The sequence below is a fragment of the Micrasema longulum genome, unplaced genomic scaffold (genome assembly GCF_059751315.1).
Source record: "Micrasema longulum isolate JH-2025_06_02 unplaced genomic scaffold, ASM5975131v1 h1tg000137l, whole genome shotgun sequence".
Lineage (NCBI taxonomy): Eukaryota > Metazoa > Arthropoda > Insecta > Trichoptera > Brachycentridae > Micrasema > Micrasema longulum.
The window spans coordinates 363,855-376,998 of NW_028277343.1; the positions used below are offsets into that span (position 1 = coordinate 363,855).

Genomic DNA, 13,144 nt, shown 5'->3' on the forward strand with positions numbered 1-13,144 from the left:
GATATTGTGGAAAAATGTTTTCATACATAACTTGAAAAAATAAATTATTTGAAAATATGTCTACCAAAACGCAACATGTTTGGCCTTGATAATTGTGACGTGACGATTATGGTCACAAACAAAGTTTACCGGAATCATGACGAATTAGGGGCGTGGCCAATGCAATGAATCGTTTTCGCAGGATTTCAAAATTATATGCTACTAATAAGTTTTTTTCCTCGCCAGTATTTCATTAAAAATTGAAAAAAAGTTATATTTCCCTATAATGTATAATACACAATCTTTTGGTGATAATAATTATAATAATTATTATTATGGATAACTTATATAACGCCATAGTGGTGCGAATGACGTTATTTTGCCAATGCAGTTATTGAGTTATTGAATTAATTTTCAATGTCCATTTCTTTTTTGATTTCACGTTTTTGGTGTCATTAGCCTTAAATCGATCTTTAGCGGCCTTCCAAAATGACTTAGTGGCTGCATAACATTTCTCTTAAATGTGCAAGTTGGTTGTCATTATGGCCTCTATTATTAGAAGCTTGTGATCGCGACTATTATTACAGAAAATGTTGTCTAAATTTAGTGAATCGATCATTAACGAATATTTCACCCTTTGTTTCACCCTAACGAACTATTCACTATGAATTAGCAAATTACTTCAGTCTGTCTGACAGACTTCACACAGCTATTTTTATTTATTATGGATAACTTATATAGCGCCATTTTCGTAATAAAATACCTCAAGGGCGCTTTACATGGTGATTCGATTGTTAAGTTAATTTAATTGAAGCTTTTAAATTTGTAATTTAATTAAAATAATTTATTTTGTTGTCACGTGCTACGGATTTATTCAAATGATTTAGAGAACAAGTGGGTTTTAAGTTTCTTCCGAAACATCACTTCACTCTCACAGTTTCGGCTTTCTGCTGGGAGAGCGTTCCATGCCGTAGGGCCTGCGACCGCAAATGCACGTTCGCCGAATTTAGTGCGCTGTTTGCGTAGAGGTATAATAACTTTTCCTTTCGACGTAGATGTAGCTGATCTAAGCGTAAGACGTCTGTCAGCTAGTTCATCTGGAATACAGAGTTCCCTTAGATATTCTGGAGCAGAGTTGTGCAGTGACTTATATACATAAGCACACAGAGTTTGTATTCCACCCTCTGTGGAAAACGTAGCCAGTGGTGACGTAAAGTAGAAGGGTGTCTGTAAAGCGTAACATGTAAAAGTATGGCTTTTTAATTTAATTAATTAAGTAAAATAAACCCTGTTTTCGGAAATTTCCGAATTTTTTCCGAATTTTCGATTATCCGAATAGGGTCCGGTCCTTATTGATTCGGATAGTTGGAGTTCTACTATGCTTCCTAAAAAAGAATAATTCTCTTAGTTAAAATGGTAATGTTTTTCTAGATTGGTAAAGTGTGTTTACTAGGAATGGAAAGGCTGAGAAAGATGTTGAAAGGCGGGTGATTGCCGGGAACAGGGTGAACGGTGCACTGAAATCTTCTTTGGCAAACAAATGTTTATCGCGGGAGTCAAAACTAGCGGTTCACAGTGGAATGGAAGTATGGAATTGTAAAAATAATTATAAAAGTACGTTAAATGCTGTCTCAATGTGAACTCTCAGGCAAATGTGTGGCAACACGATGTACGATAGGTGCGCAAATGTCGAGATCCGTGAACTGTGTGAGGCTGAGACATGCATTATCGACAGAATCAAGAAAGGGGTGCTGCGTTGGTTTGGACATGTAGAGCGAATGAATAGCGAAAGAACGGCTAAAAGATCTACGATGCGAATGTTGATGGATGCAGAAAACGAGGAAGACCGAGAAATATATGGCACAATCAAGTCCATCAAATACTTGAAGATGGACATTTCAAGAGTAGGAAGAATCGGCGTGCGTGCAAGAGAAGATGTATGAATGTAGAGGAAGCGAGGTCTGTATGCAAAGGCAGAGTGATATGGCGTTCTATCCTCTCAGCCTACCCCTACGGGGAAACGGCGTGATGTTTGTTTTGTTTGTTTGTTTGTATTATATCGACAAATGCTGTTATTTACTAAACAGATGACAGTATTAATCATCATCATCATCATTCCCTATCCGCATCTAATGGTGCAAAGGGCACTGCATTGGTACACCAATCTGAACGTATCTTGATAATTTTTTTGTTACATAAAAGTAAGATGATCAGTCTTACGCTTAAGGTACCAGTCCAGGGACTATGAAATATTCTAGTGTGAAAACACCTTTTAAATAAATATTTCATATCAACCATGTCGGAAATCGCACCCGAGACCTCTCGCATGGTAGGCAAACGCGCTGACCATTACACCATGAGGCAGTATTAATACTGATGATTAATTTTTTTTTGTAATCTACGCAAATTCCGCGTATTTAATTTTTTATCGAACTGTGGAAACTACTTTAATCATACATAGAACATTCAGAGTAAAAATATACGTGATACATCCATTTACTGACCTTTCGGTACAAGATGGAACTCAATGAAAAAGCTTAAGTATATAGTAAGGCAAGGATTTAAAGGCCGCTATTATTTTTATGTGGTTTCCATTAGCCAAACTAGGATAGTTAAATGTGACGGGCGAAGCCTTTTCCATATTTATTTATTTATTTATTTATATACGGCATTTCTGCCATTTACATATATGTGGTATAAAGAGTGCTTAGAAATAAACATATTAAAAAAAATTAAAAAAATCGAGTATGAAATATTAATATACTCGTACTGTACACATTATTAATTACTTGAAATACATACATATTTTAAAGAAATTATACAATAACAAAATACATTAATCAATCAAATTATGACTATTCCAACCCAATCTTCTGAAGATGATTTGTTCTTTTTGATAAAAATATGTTGGTCACTTTATTTTTTAAGTTAGGCAGAGATAAACTAAATATATCAAAATGTGATGCATATTCATTCCCGCTATTCTGTAATCTAACAATAGGTGAGTTATATTGAGCTACCGTTCGAGAATTTTGACAATAAAATATTGTAGATGTTCTGCTTAATCTAGGTGGTACATAGAATGAAATCAATTTCAGTAGATCAGGGGTATAAAACATTGGTTTTATTATTTTATATAAAGTCATAAGATCGGTCGATGTTCTTCGTTCTTGCAATTTAGTTAATTTTAGAGAGTCTAAAATTTTGTTATAATTTAATTGATTAGTAGAAAAACCCATCTTAAAATATGTATTGATTTGAATCATTGTTTGTTTTGTTTGCATAACTACGTATTTTAAATTAGTATTTTTTTATTATTTTTTTTATTTGTTTATTTTTCCATACATATATTATTTACATAGAAATATAATTACAAAAATACATTTTAGAAAAATACACCTTAAAATTAAGCTATATCATAAATGGGAAAAAATGCTCACAAAGACTTCAGCGTCTCAACGTGGGCCATTCCCTTTTTAATGATTTAAAAGTTTATAGCATATAAATATGGTATGACATGAAAAGAAAAGAAAAGAAAAATAAAAGAAAAACCAAATTAACATATAATATTGATGTTTTTTGTTGATATTTCTTGATAAAACTCCATAGTTAATGATAATGATAAAATTTATAAATAAACTTATCAATGAAACTTCTTGGTTTAGTTTTATTTTTTATTATTTTGACCAACGAGCGCTTTCGCCTAAGTAGGCATCTTCAAGACTGGTGATTTGTTTACAACGTTTACAGCTTTTATACTATTCTTAACATATTTTGGAGATAAGATAGAACAATATTTTAACAGGGGACAGAAAACATAAATATTTACAACTAGTTTGCTATACAATTCATTTTTGGGAGTTTTTGGACCGAAAGGGATTAAGTTTTATTATTTAAAATGTGGGAAGAGAACACATGGCGAAATACAACAGTGTGGGGAATCTACATTTTAACAGATAAAGTTGGAAAATACTTTGGTTTTTTGACAGGGAAGTTTACATACCTATAAATGAAACATTTTAAGATTCATACTTAGTTAATACAGATAATTTCATTACATAATTTTAGTAGTAAATAATTAAATCAAACGGAGCTATATTAAATTAAGGTTTAAGTAAAGGAGAGTTTACATAATAACATTTAGTTAATAAGTTTACATACCTAGAGATAAATGACGAAACATTTAAAATTCATAATTAGTTAAGGACAATAAAAAATTCGTTAGACCTTATCACTAAAATTAAAGACACTAATATCCCTAAAAATTCAGTTCTAATATCTTTTGATGTAGTAAATCTTTTCACTTGTATACCTATAAATGAACTTAAAAATGCATTAGACACATATATTTATAAAAAATTCTTAACGCCTCAATTGAAAAATGAGATTTCTCAAATTTTAAATGTTTGTATAGATCAAAACCTATTTAAATTTAACAATAAATATTATCTTCAGAAGAATGGTCTTGCCATGGGAAGTCCATTATCTCCAATATTAGCTGATTTTTACATGGACTATTTAGAATCAAAATTATGTCAAACAAAATTATTTGAAAATGTGCAATTTTATTATAGATATGTTGATGACGTCATTTGTCTTTGGAAAGGAACAAAAAGACAGTTAGATACATTTTTTAATGAACTAAATAACTTAAGTAATTCAATTAAATTTACGATGGAATATGGAGGAAATAAAATTAACTTTTTAGATTTAAACATACAAATAATTGACAGTAAATTTGACTTTAGCATTTATAGAAAACCCACATTTAGCGATAATATCATACATGCCAATTCACGCCATCATTTATCTCATAAATTGTCAGTTTTTCATTCAATGATACATAGATTAGTTAATATACCAATGTCTAATGAAAATTATAAAAAAGAAATAAACATTATAAAAATAATAGCATTCAATAACGGTTATGAAAAAAATCTCATTGACAAATTATTAATTAAAAAACAAAAAAGAAACTCAGTCAAAGCAATAGGTAACGGTTTATTACCAATAGATAATAAAAATGAATCAAATTATTGGGTAAAATTAAATTATATAGGAAACACAAGTGAAAAAATTAAAAAAATATTTAATAAAAATAAAATTAATGTAGCTATGTATAATAAAAAAACAATGGGACAATGCCTTGTTAATAATAAAGATAAGATCTCAACCTTAGACAAGAATGGAGTGTATAGTTTAAAGTGCAATGATTGTGAAGGTATATATATAGGTCAAAGTGGCAGATCAATAAAAACAAGACTCAAAGAACATATTGCCTCCTATAGATTAAAAAATGACAAATCTAATTTTGCAACACATTTAAACTCGCTTAACCATACTTTTGACAGCGAAAATAATATTAAATTACTACATTTTGAAAACAAAGGGAAAAAACTAGATAAATTAGAATCATTAGAAATCAATAGAATTAAACTTAATGCAGTAATAATTAACCAGCAATTAGAATTATCAAACTCCCCCTTACTTAAACCATTAATTTAATAAAGTTCCGTTTGATTTAACTATTTACTACTAAAATAATATAATTAACATGAAATTAACTATCAAAATGATAACTTCATTTCAAAAACTAATGTATTAACTAAGTATTAATCTTAAAATATTCCGTCAATCATCTTTAGGTATGTAAACTTGTTAATTAAATGTAATTATGTAATGAAATTATCTGTATTAACTAAGTATGAATCTTAAAATGTTTCGTCATTCATCTATAGGTATGTAAACTTATTAACTCTGTCTTAACTAATTATGAATTTTAAATGTTTCGTCATTTATCTCTAGGTATGTAAACTTATTAACTAAATGTTATTATGTAAACTCTCCTTTACTTAAACCTTAATTTAATATAGCTCCGTTTGATTTAATTATTTACTACTAAAATTATGTAATGAAATTATCTGTATTAACTAAGTATGAATCTTAAAATGTTTCATTTATAGGTATGTAAACTTCCCTGTCAAAAAACCAAAGTATTTTCCAACTTTATCTGTTAAAATGTAGATTCCCCACACTGTTGTATTTCGCCATGTGTTCTCTTCCCACATTTTAAATAATAAAACTTAATCCCTTTCGGTCCAAAAACTCCCAAAAATGAATTGTATAGCAAACTAGTTGTAAATATTTATGTTTTCTGTCCCCTGTTAAAATATTGTTCTATCTTATCTCCAAAATATGTTAAGAATAGTATAAAAGCTGTAAACGTTGTAAACAAATCACCAGTCTTGAAGATGCCTACTTAGGCGAAAGCGCTCGTTGGTCAAAATAATAAAAAATAAAACTAAACCAAGAAGTTTCATTGATAAGTTTATTTATAAATTTTATCATTATCATTAAATTAACATATGCTGATATTACGAAGACATGATTTATTTGCAGTATGCATTTTTTTTTTTTTAAGAATGTGTATTCGTTCCTTCCATGCTAATCCAAGACCTCAAACCTACTTTAAACTGTACCAGTGATTTAATGTTTTGTAGTTCCTTAGTTAGAAGACTGAAGGATCTTGGACCAACATGTAAGGAGTGCTTTTGTGCGAACTTAGTTCTGCATCCTGGAACTGACAGTACACTATGGGATCTATTACTAATACGATTTAAATTATTACTAAACAATTTCAACAATTTCTTTTCGAAGCGGGATCTGGGACGTATGGCCGCGGTCTCCGTTTGGAACTAAAACTGTATTCCTCCACTGTCATGCTGGGAAACGAGAATTAGGCGATTGTACTGACCATGTATTTTTGGTTGATCGTAAATTGACATTGCTGCAGTGAGAAGTACTATGAAACCTTTTAAAGTTTCTATGTTTTTGTCATTTTTGCGCTTTGATTATACAGAAATATGAAATTTTCGTTTAGTAACATTAAAAAAATTGAAAGTAAATATGCGAAGCTAAAAAAAGACACAAGTCTTTATAAACAGTTTCGGGTAAGAGATGGACGCTTTCATTGTATCCCGTGATGTTATCTTGTAACTCGGCGGAAATACATATTGGGCCTTACTTTTTAGATATCCTTATACCAGGTTTATATTAGGAAATAACAATACCTAGTTTAACTATTTATAACCGATATAAAAAAAGCTTACTTATAAAAATATTTATTACCTAGAATAACAATTCACAGGTTATTTCATGCTTATTTTTTTCAAACAGGCAACACTGATATGTGCGCGTGCGCAGTAAGTTTTATAACAACATAAAAATACGTCAAAGTCAAATCGAGACTTTTGTCAGTGTAATGGAGAACACGGAGAAAACCGTTAGAAAAATAAATTAAAATTAGGAAGAAGAGGAGAAGTTAAAAACGAATTCTATACTTTATTCGTGATTCTATTTTATCACAATTAATTAAAACACATACAAACATATAACATTTCATTACAATATTTGAGTTTGTCCAAACGTTCGTAGACTTCACTTAAATCAACAAATGGAAGAATTGAAGAAATATGGATGTTCAAACATAGGCGAAATGGTGAATGTTACACAGTGTGTAAAGTGCCCACTTAAACCAGCCAATGACAGGTCATAAGCCCTGTAAATGCCTAGACTTCCACATTCCCTTATTTAAGGTATTCTCCATCCCTGTTGTTATTTATTAATATAATATTTCAGATATTATTAAAACAAATAATTAAAAATCACTTGAATTGCATTGAGATTCGCAGTACTTCGAAATTGAATATAATTGAAAAAAAACTGATAAACTATCCATTTTGATTACCGAAAAATATGACTTTTGACAGATCGCGTGTTTATTCCAGCGTTATACCACATAATGTGCAGGTATAAGTTTCTATGGTCACTATCCCAGATTTAAACCGAGTTAAACTCTATGCGAGGTTCATAAGGAATACTTTTTGCTAAACCATCATTATTCTACCACTATTCTCAAGCTTAACTTTATACCCGATCTATTAGTAAGGATCATAATATCTTTTGAACCGAAATTGATATGTAATTGGGAAAATACAAAGTCTAGGCATTTACAGTGCTTAGTTAGTTCCAGTAATCACTGTAAATACTGTGTAATAGTAACATTAACCATTCTACCTATGTTTGAGCTTTCCGCATGTTTACAATTTACATTTCATGTTGACAAAGGACAGTTCTAACAGTTATCCGGCATAGAAGAAACATTCTAATTTTATCACTTCTTCAGAATCCCACTTTGCTTGTTTATCTGAGAGAGCTATTCCAACCTCTATCACAACATGGACTATACCTTCATTCTAGAGAGAACCCTTTTAATAACCTTTCGCCGCTCTAATTTTCTTGCCTCCTCTTTCACAGTTGTAGCTGCTTGATTGATCGAATTAAATTTCACTATCTAAATATTTGAGTTGTTCCTTTCTTCTTCTTCTTTCCCCCTATCTCCTCTCCTCTCTTCATAGTATAGGGTTAATTTGGTTTTTTGGTTGATTTTTGTTTTTGATTTTGAATAAAATTTTAATATTCAGTATAACTCCTTAGAATATTTCAATGTACTTGTAATTTTCTCGAACTGAACGGTTTGGGTAGATAGGAAAAAATTGCCTATGGGCAATATGCCCGCCCTTATATGTATATATATACATATTGTTTATTCTCAAATGTAATTTAAAAAAACTAAATTGTTAAGTGTCCTCGGCACGGGAAACCCCAGTGAGGTCACATTATTTTTATTATTAATTATAGTTTGTAAGCGAAAAAAATGAATAAATAAATAAATAAAGATATATTGTGGATATGTACATAAAGTGTTAAATAAATAATAATAATAAATGAAACATAATAACATGACAGTTTTCCGTGTCCGGGTGGATGAAGAATGCATTTAAATGTGTAATAATTTCTACCGAAGAGTAGTAAAAGTGTCGGAAACACTCCCTTAGGATTCCATTTCTCACACAGCTCTGTATTTTTCATCGCGCTGGGGCAGATAAAATAACTATTAAGTACCATAGCTGTGTGAAGTCTGTCAGACAGACTGAAGTAATTTGCTAATTCATAGTGAATAGTTCGTTAGGGTGAAACAAAGGGTGAAATATACGTTAATGATCGATTCACTAAATTTAGACAACATTTTCTGTAATAATAGTCGCGATCACAAGCTTCTAATAATAGAGGCCATAATGACAACCAACTTGCACATTTAAGAGAAATGTTATGCAGCAACTAAGTCATTTTGGAAGGCCGCTAAAGATCGATTTAAGGCTAATGACACCAAAAACGTGAAATCAAAAAAGAAATGGACATTGAAAATTAATTCAATAACTCAATAATTGCATTGGCAAAATAACGTCATTCGCACCACTATGTCAAAGGTGCCATAATAATATGAACAATATTTTGAATTTGTCCAAATTTTCATAAACAAGGACTGGATTCAACTCCAGAGGAAGCTGCCAATAATAAGCACATATCACAAAAGAGATGAAGAACATTTTAGAGAAGGTAATATAGAAGTCTAGGCATCTACAAGGCTTATGACGTGTCGTTGGCTGGTTGATGTGGCCACTTTACACACTGTGTAACATTCACCATTTTGCCCATATTAAAACATCTATATTCCTTAAATTCTTTCATCTGTTGATGTTTGTGAAGTTAAAGAGCTGAAACCTTTATTTATGCGGGTAAGATTCATCTGATTGAAGGTGTGCAGGTGATGTAATTCAATCAGATGAATCTCACCCGCATAAATAAAGGTTTTAGCTCTTCACTTCAAAAACATCACGAGATGAAAGAATAGAAGGAATGTAGATGTTCAAATACGGGCAGAATGGTGAATGTTACACAGTGTGTAAAGTGGCCACGTAAACCAGCCAATGACAGGTCATAAGTCCTGTAGATGCCTAGACTACTATATTACCTCTAAAATGTTCTTAATCTATGTTGTAATATGTTATTATATGAGGCTATAACTTAAAAACCTTATTTTTTAAGGAAGTTTGAGCGTTTATTAAAGGAAATCTTGTAAAATTCTGTTATTCAACGTATTGTCCATCGGATGTCACGACATTTCTCCATCTTTCTGGCAATTTGTGGATGCTATCCTAAAAAAACCATCTTTTGAATCTGTGAACGAATCGACCCAAGTTTTTATGGCTCGGACTGAATTGAAGCGTATTCCGGAAAGTGCATTCTGCTTCGACCGAAACTAATGGAAGTTAGAAGGTACTTAAAGTGTCCAAAATCACAATCATAAACGTTTTTTGTTAATTTTTGTTTAATATTTAAAGCATTTACTTTTTGATCAAACATTTTACCAAATCGTCGCTTTAGTTCGTTTTTGTCCAACAGACCATTTTTAACGAAATTCAGTTAAGTGTATATAAGTTCTGAGAAAGCCCTTATTTATAAAATTCAAATGAAAACAATTTTTAAAAATTGTGTAAGGGATTTGTTATCGAATTTCGCCTTAAGTTGTGGTCATTATTTATGCCTGTTTCGTTAAAAAAAAGTAAAGCTCCATTTCTGCAGATTTGTGTTTTAGTATGTTGGACAAAAACAAACTGAAGCGACGAAATGCTAATTGATATTTGTAAATAACCACTTACCGACATATCTATGTCCACCGATTTCGAGACGTATCCGTCTCTTCGTCAGGACACCAATCAAACTAACAAGCAAAACCCACTATACACCTTCACCATAATTGTTGCACAAAAATATAAAACCAATATGACATGCATTTTAATGGTCAACCCTTAAATGCGCTAAAAAGGTTATGAAAATGTTTTATGTTGTGGGAGAAATAGTTGAAAAAGGGGGAAGGGGTGAAGGAAGGGGCGTGAGTTTAATAGGTTTAATAGGGTATAGAAGGTTTTGCATGTTGATTTAATTTGTGTCCTGAAGAGAGACGGGTACGTCTCGAAACCGGTACACATAGAAAAGTCGGTAAGCGGCTAAACACAAATGTTTAATAACATTTTGTAAATAATTGTTGTTGTTGAATATATATTACCATATAATTATATTGCGTACATTGTTTTATATTGATCTGAGGTCAGAACTTACGAACGTCTAAATCTTTACAGTAGTTTTACTCAGTTTGACACATTTAGACTTGTGGCACTTGGCGTAATAGGAGAGCGCGAACAGAGTTGCCATTTTGAAATGAAAGCGTGCCCGTTCGGGGTGCCTAAAATTCCCGATTTTTCAGAAAATTATTTTAATTAAAATTTGATTCGAGAAATTAATTCAGCACGTATGATTAATATAATGTGATTCCTACATTAACTAACGACTACTAACTGAACGATGAAATATTATCATCTGTGTCTAGTATACGAGATTTGGGTATTATACTTGACACTAAACTTTCTTTTACAATTCATATTGAACATATTATCAATAAATCCTTAAAACTTCTTGGGTTTATTAACAGAAGCACAGCTGACTTCAAAAATATCAAAACCCTTAAAACTCTCTTCTGTTCCCTAGTTCGCCCGCACCTAGAGTATTCCTCTGTTATCTGGTCTCCATATTATGATGTTCATATCAAGAATATTGAATCAGTTCAACATCGATTTTTAAGAAAGATAGGCTGGAGGTTGGGCTTATCCAGAGACGTATATACGTATATTGAGTTAGAAACTACCTTGAATATATCTTCTCTTCGAGACCGTCGAAATAAATCCGACCTTATGGTCATATTTAAAATTCTTAACTCACTCTTTGATGCGCCTGAACTACTGAGCTCAATAATATCAAATATCCCATCTAGAAACCTCAGACGAAACTTACTCTTTCATACCGATAACCATAGAACTAACTATGGTTTTCATTCCCCTATGCCCAGAATTCTCAGGTCTGCCAACAAACATACCAGTCTTGATTTATTTGATAACAAGTTGTCTTCTTTCAAACGATCACTGAATCAAATTCAATTATAAACACCTCTCTCCCGCTTCCACTCCCACAAAGTCTACTATAAACCATCGAGTCTTTCTTATTTTGTTATAATAATTTTCTACGTATAAATGTGTCCATAAAAATACTCATTGGGCGTATATATAAATAAATTAATTAATTAACTTTTTTCGGGCGTCGAGAATTATTTTAACAGATATTTTGCTTACAACATATGAATAACATAATATTATATAGTAAGTGTTTTAAAGTGTTGCGTGCATTGGTGTCTTATTGTGGTGTGATGAGTCGCTGACCTGAGGTCGACGCTCCCAAATGTAAAAGTAAAAATCTTCACAAGACGTTTAGAAATTTTCTTTTGTCACAATTATTGCCTTTACTGACTCAATATTTAATATAGTCCCTTTTTTACTCGCATTATAAACGTAAAATAACTGGCAGTGATTTACATAATAAGTGAAGAGGTATATGAACTGAAATGTTTGGTAAAAGAATTATACGAAGCATCTAGAAAAATTGCTCTGCAAATGAATATAGTCTAAACCAAGATTTTGTATATGTACTAGAAATAAAACTATCGGTGCTGTTGACGAGTACATTTACCTTGGACACAAAATCGAATTGGGAAAATCAAATTAAACTGCCAAACTGCTAAGGCGAACCGGGTTGTTTCGGAAAGCTGAAACACGTTTTGGAACTAAGGAAATCCCAAAAAATCTAAAGGGTAAAGTCTACAACTCTCGTGACCAGCCGGTGATAAGATACGATCTTGAAACCATGTCACTCACTGCCGGAAGTGTTCAAAAAATTAAGTGCACTCAGCGGTCTACGGGAAGACAAATGTCGGGCGTCTCCTTAAGAGACCGAATAAGGAATGAGGAGATAAGACGCCGTACAAATGTGGCCGATATCACATAAAGAGTAGGAAGACAAAAATGGCAGTGGGTGGGTCATGTAGCGAGACAAGAAGTCGATAGGTGGACCCCCAGGATAGCGCCCTTGATGTGATTTTCACAAAAATGGCGCTATATAAATTATCCAAACATTATTATTATTATTACTAAATTGGAGACCCTACGAAAGTAAAAGGAAAGTAGGGAGACCGCAGAGGAGATGGACTGACGACATCGTTGAACTCGTGAGACATGGATGGAAGCAGAGTCCCAGGACATAAAAACATGGAAAAAAAATGGAAGAGGCTTATATCCAGCAGTGGAAAGAAACGGACTGATAAGAAGAAGAACTGGCAGTGGCCTAAAATATTCATCCTTAAGCGGGAGGATTCAAA

General features: G+C 31.9%; 1 protein-coding gene and 1 long non-coding RNA gene across 2 annotated transcripts in view; one reads left to right on the plus strand and one right to left on the minus strand.

Annotated features, from left to right (window-relative positions):
• Positions 1-13,144, minus strand: part of LOC148284249 (uncharacterized) — a 556,808-nt gene that overhangs the window by 363,789 nt on the left and 179,875 nt on the right. The gene's annotated exons all lie outside the window — the stretch shown is intronic.
• The window catches only part of LOC148284253 (uncharacterized), a 407,986-nt gene that overhangs the window by 243,391 nt on the left and 151,451 nt on the right, over positions 1-13,144 (plus strand). The gene's annotated exons all lie outside the window — the stretch shown is intronic.